Source organism: Loxodonta africana, chromosome X, assembly GCF_030014295.1.
Source record: "Loxodonta africana isolate mLoxAfr1 chromosome X, mLoxAfr1.hap2, whole genome shotgun sequence".
NCBI classification, from domain to species: domain Eukaryota; kingdom Metazoa; phylum Chordata; class Mammalia; order Proboscidea; family Elephantidae; genus Loxodonta; species Loxodonta africana.
The window spans coordinates 1,434,109-1,440,456 of record NC_087369.1 but is presented as its reverse complement, the minus strand read 5'-3'; the positions used below and the strand labels follow the sequence as shown (position 1 = coordinate 1,440,456).

General features: G+C 50.5%; 1 non-coding gene across 6 annotated transcripts in view; it reads right to left on the bottom strand.

Annotated features, from left to right (window-relative positions):
- Positions 1–4,499: 4,499 nt before the first annotated feature.
- Positions 4,500–6,348, bottom strand: part of LOC100655037 (uncharacterized) — a 28,092-nt gene continuing 26,243 nt past the window's right edge. For all 6 annotated transcript variants that reach the window (XR_010319709.1, XR_010319710.1, XR_010319711.1 and 3 more), the window contains one exon: positions 4,500–4,919. This is a non-coding gene — a transcript (uncharacterized LOC100655037). The remainder of the gene's footprint in view (positions 4,920–6,348) is intronic.

Below are 6,348 nucleotides of genomic sequence, written 5' to 3'. Positions count from 1 at the left end.
GTGCTGCTGCTGGGTGTGTTCAAATTTCCAACCTTTCGGTTAACAATTGAATACGAACTGTGCCACTGTCTTAGTTATCTAATGCTGTTCTAACAGAAATATCACAAGTGGATAGCCTTAACAAACAGAAGTTTATTTTCTCATGCTTTAGGGGGCTAGAAGTCCAAATTCAGGGTGCCAGCTCCTGGGGATAGCTTTCTTTCTCTGTTAGCTCTGGGGAAAGGTGCTTGTCATCAATCTTCCCCTGGTCTAGGAGCTTCTCAGCTCATGGACCCCAGGTCCAAAGGACGCGCTCTGCTCTAGGCTCTTCTTTCTTGGTAGTATGAGGTCCTTCTCTCTGCTCACTTCTCTCTCTTATATCTCAAAATAGAGTGACTCAAGATAGAACCTTATCCTGTAGATTGAGTCCTGCCTCATTAACATACCTGCCTCTAATCCTGTCTCATTAACGTGACAGAGGTTAGGATTTACAACACATAGGTAATTACATCAGCTCGCAAAAAGGAGGACAACCACCCAATACTGGGAATCATGACCTAGCCAAGTTGACACCCATTTTGGGGGGGACACAATTCAATCCATGACAGCTACCCAGGGATCTAGTCCTTAAAGACAAGCATTATTATTTCCACCTTACAAATCAGGAAGTGGAGACACCAAGTCCCCCCAGGAAGGGGAAACCGTATACCTTCTCAGTGGGGTAAACATCTTTTCTATCTTCATTTACCTTCTCAGGGAACAGAGAGATGTTTTGTGTTTTCTTTAAAATAATTTTCCCAAAGGCTGCTTTGCATGTCGATGGCATGATCTTTTCCTTGGGGTACTGTTAGAATTGGAGACTGCTTTCCCACTCTGCTCTCTGAAATATTTGCAAAGCGAATTAAGACATGAGACAGTCACTCTTTTGGAAGAAGCAAGGGTCAGCCTAGGAGATAATTAATTTAGAAAAGTTCACAGAAAATGCTTTTAAATTTTTTAACAAAATGTCCCTTCCCTGGATGCACCTTAAAAAGAAGAAGAAAAAAAAAATTCCCTGCTATCTCCAGCCCTAATCCTTTGTTGTGGTGAAGTAGTAGAATTCTAAAATAGCCCACCAAAATACTTCCCTCTCATGTATATGGCCTGTATCATTCCCTCCCCTGCATGGAGACAGACATGTGAGGGTGATGGGAAATCGCTCCTGAGATTATATGGCAAAGGTGAAGACATTTTGCAGACGTGATTAAGGCCCCTAATCAGCTGATTTATAAAGAATGAAAAGGGAGATTACTCTGGGTGTGCCTGACCTAATCAGAGGAGCCCTTTAAAAAAAGATCTAGAGATCAGAGACAGAAGAAGCGAGAGCAATTTGAAGCAACAGAGACATCCTCTTTTCGGCATGGAAGAAGCAAACAGCCTTGCTGTGGAGAGAACACCATGGCAGAGAATAGACGGTGGCCTCTAAGAGCTGAGGCCTCAGTCCTCCAGTCACAAGAACCGCATTATTTCAACAACCAGTGAGCTTGGAAGAGGACCCTGAACCCACCCATCCATCCACCCATCCACCCACCCACCCATCCATTCGCCCACCCACCCATCCATTCACCCACCCATCCACCCATTCATCCACTCACCCACTCACTCACCCACCCATCCGCCCACCCATCCATCTATCCATCCACCATCCACCCATCTACCAACCCACCCATCTACCCACCCACCCATCCACCCATCCACCCATCCATCCACCCACCCACTTATCCATCCACACACACACATCCACCCACCCATCCATCCATCCACCCACACAACCACCCATCCTTCCACCCACCCACTCATCCACACACATCCACCTACCCACTCACCCACCCACCCACTCACTCATCCACCTATCCACCCATCCATCATCGACTGACCCATTCACCCATGTGCCCATCTATCCCTCCACTCATCCATCCACCCATCAACTCATCCATCCATCCATCCATCCACCCACCCACCCATGCATCCACTCATCTATTCACCCATCCACCCAGCCATCCACCCAGCCATCCACCCAGCCATCCACCCAGCCATCCACCCACCCAGCCATCCACCCATCCACCCATCCATCCACCCATCCATCCGTCCATCCATCCACCCACCCACCCACCCATACATCCATCCATCCACCCACCCATCCATCCACTTATCCACCCATTCATCCACCCACCCATCCATCCATCCGTTCACCCACCGACCCACCCATCCACCCATCCACCCACCCACCCATCCACCCATCCACCCACCCACCCACCCATCCACCCATCCATCCATCCATCCACCCACCCACTTATCCATCCACACACACACATCCACCCACCCATCCATCCATCCACCCACACAACCACCCATCCTTCCACCCATCCACTCATCCACACACATCCACCTACCCACTCACCCACCCACCCACTCACTCATCCACCTATCCACCCATCCATCATCGACTGACCCATTCACCCATGTGCCCATCTATCCCTCCACTCATCCATCCACCCATCAACTCATCCATCCATCCATCCATCCACCCACCCACCCATGCATCCACTCATCTATTCACCCATCCACCCAGCCATCCACCCAGCCATCCACCCAGCCATCCACCCACCCACCCATCCATCCATCCATCCATCCACCCACCCACCCACCCATCCATCCATCCACCCACCCACCCACCCATCCATCCATCCACCCACCCATCCATCCACCTATCCACCCATTCATCCACCCACCCATCCATCCATTCGTTCACCCACCGACCCACCCATCCACCCATCCATTCGTCTATCCATCCGTCCATTCATCCACCCACCCACCCACCCATCCACCCATCCACTCATCCAACCATCCATCCATCCATCCATCCATCCATCCATCCATCCATCCATCCACCCACCCACCCACCCATCCATCCACCCACTCACCCACCCACCCATCCATCCATCCACCCACCCATCCATCCACCCATCCATCCACCTATCCACCCGTTCATCCACCCACCAACTCATCCACCCACCCATCCACCCATCCATTCGTCCATCCGTCCGTCTGTCCGTCCACCCACCCACCCTATCCATCCATGCAGCCACCCGCCCATCCGCCCACCCATCCATCCGTCCATCCGTCCGTCCACCCATCCACCCACCCATCCACCCCATCCGGCCAGCCACTCACCCATCCACCCACCCACACATCCATCTATCCATATGTCCGCCACACATCCATCCATCCTCTCACCCGCCCACCCATCCATCTATCCACCCACTCATCCATCCATCCATCCACCTACCACTCACCCAGCCATCCTTCTCTCCACCATCCATCCTCTCAAGCCTTTATTCAATACAAGCCCTATCCACCAGGTGGCACACCCCCCTCCCTAATGGCAGCTGCAGGAAGCTGCTATTTTAATCCTAGGGTCTTGCATCCAGGGTCAGTCACTTCAGCCTCAGTGCTCAGGAAAGACGTCAGCCCAGTGCTTCCCACGAACGTTACCCTTTGTATGAAATCTGCCCTAGGGAATCCATTCTCTCGTTAGAACTGTCTTTATTTATTCCAGAACTTTTAATGCAGTCTGTATTTTTCTAGTCCTAAAGAGGGAAGGTTGTCATGTTGCCTTTGAGATACCCACAGATGACTCAGGGAATGTGCTCTGTCCCCTGCCAGCACTGAGGGTGCACACGGGCTCGATTTTTGGAAAGGAAACTCAACAAGGCCCAATGCCCTTTTTTTAACGTGCACACACAGTCCCTTCAACTCAGCAGTTACATGGCTGGTAATTCATCCTATGGAGTGTTTCCTCACAGGTATATAAAGCATACATATGTGAACATAACACATGGATCGCACCAGGGCCTGGCAGGTGTATGTCGCACACCCAGAACAAGGAGAAAGACAGGCAGCAAGAGAGGGAAGCAATGCACAGAAATGCCTCCCCTTACGATGGGTACTGTGAAGGCCGTGTGCGCGGAGAGCATGGGGGAGTCCTAGGTGATGCAAACAGTTAACACGCTCGGCTGCTAGCCAAAAGGTTGCCAGTTCGAGTCCACCCAGAGGCGCGTTAGAAGAAAGGCCTGGTGATCTCCTTTCGAAAAATCAGCCACTGAAAACTCAATGGAGCACAGTTCTCCTCTGACACACACGGGGTCGCCATGAGTTGGGCTTGACTCAACGGCAATGGGTTTGGTTTTGGCATCCCTGGGTGGTGCAAACATTAAAGTGCTGGGCTGCTCACTGAAAGGTTGGAGGTTCGAGTCCACCCAGAGTTGTCTCCGAAGAAAGGCCTGGAGATCTATTTCTTGAAAAATCATCCATTGAAAAACCCTGTGGAGCACAGTTCTCCTCTGACATACACAGGGGCGCCATGAGTTGGAGTCGACAGCAAATGGTTTGGTTATTTGGATAGAGGATGGCTAGGGGAGGGGCAGGGTCTCTAGGAGGATCGGGAGGCAGCAGGAGGCAGGGATTGTTGGTGGGCAGTGTTGTCCCCTACGCCTAGCTGGGGAGCAGGAGTGAGGAGGGACTTGGTTGCTCATTGCAACTCCTGCAGCAGGAAGCACGGACCCTCTCACCAGGTTCCCTAAGACGGTGGAGCCCTGGAGGGTCCAGCGGGTCTCTGAAGCTTGTCCCCAGCTCTCGGAATCCAGGTGGAGGCTGCGGTTGCAGCTCGCTGAGTTTAGGGCTATGTCATCTCCCACTTCCTCTTACCTCCACAGCCTGTCACGCAATGGCAGAAAGAATCACGAGCTTTCCTGGCGCTCCGGCCTGTTTTCTTTCTGGGGATCCTCCTCTCTGTGGTCAAAGACAGACTCTACCATCCACAGGATTTGTTTGTGCTTTCTAAAAACGGATTGAGGGTTTGCACCCTCCGGTGCTTTCTCCGTAATCTCTCAACAATATCCCTGTGAAAACAAAAAGCATATTAAGCCACTAATAGAAACTAAAGTTTGTATAATAAATGATCTTGCAAATCAGGGCAGTATTTCGAGTAGAGAGTCAAAACAGTTCCGAAGAAGAAGCACCCGTTACAGACTGTTATTCTCTAGCAGGTTTTTAGCCTCTTGCTGGTAAAACAATTTGTGGCCAGTAAATTTCCATATAGCATTGTCTTGAAGAAAAGTGAGAATTACCAATGGACCCGAAAACAGAGCTCTCGTCTGACCTGTGGGTTTTCTGCTAAAAATGCACAAAGATAATTCTTTAAAAGAGCACAAGGCCTAACATAAAATGTTCTTTACTGCTTAATCTAGGCTGTTGCAGCCCTAGTGGCACAGCGGTTAAGTACTCAGCTGCTAACCAAAAGGTCAGAAGTTCGAGCCCACCAGCTGCTCCGCGGGAGAAAGACGTGGCAACCTGCTTCCGCAAAGATTACAGCCTTGGAAACCCTATGGGGCAGTTCTACTCTGTCCTACAGGGTCACTAGGAGTTGGAATCAACTCATTGTCAGTGCAGAGTTTTTTTTTTGGGGGGGTGGAGGGGGAGTTGTGTGTTTTAAATCTGTATCCAAAAGCACTTTCTGGCCAGCACTGGGATTTGTGCTTAGAGGAAACGGTGCTAGACTGAGCTCTGAGAGTCTTTGGGAGGAAGTATGTCGTTAGCTGAGGGTTTAGACGCATATGTGTTCTTTAGCTCTGAGCCTTTTTCCTGTCCTCCTTTCCTGTGTCCCCCACTGCACGGCCCAATAATCCCCGCTCAATCTCTTTTCAAAGGGAGAGTCAGAAATAAGCGGTTACACCACAAAGAAAAGGGCGTAGACCTGTTCCACTCTTTCTACCTCTGAGCAGGTGGAGACGGCGGCCAGAGAAGAATTACTCAGCACAACCGCCCACATTAAAAGGATCCTCAACAAACCTTCAGGCCATCCCCCCATTTTCAGATGGAGAAATACAGAAACACAAAGGGGTGTCCCCAAAGCTCACAAATATCGAAAAGCAAAACACAAACTCATTGCATTCAAATTGATTCCAACTCATCATGACCCTGTAGGACAGGATAGAACTGTCCCACAGAGTTTCCAAGGCTGTAATCTTTATGGAAGCAGGCGGCCACATCTTTCTCCCACAGAGCGACAGGGGGGTTCGAACCACCAGCCTTTTGGTTAGCAGCCAGGTGTTTTAACCACTGTGCCATCAGTCCTAAGTATCAAGTAGCCTTGGTGGTGCAACAGTTAAGCACTAGACTACTAACCGAGAACTTGGCGGTTCTAACCCACCCAGTGGTGGTGAGAAAGAAAGGCCTGGAGATCTGCTCCCGTAAGGATGACAGCCTAGAAAACCCTATAAGGCAGGTCTATTCTGTAACCCACGGGGTCACTGTGAGTTAGAATATGTT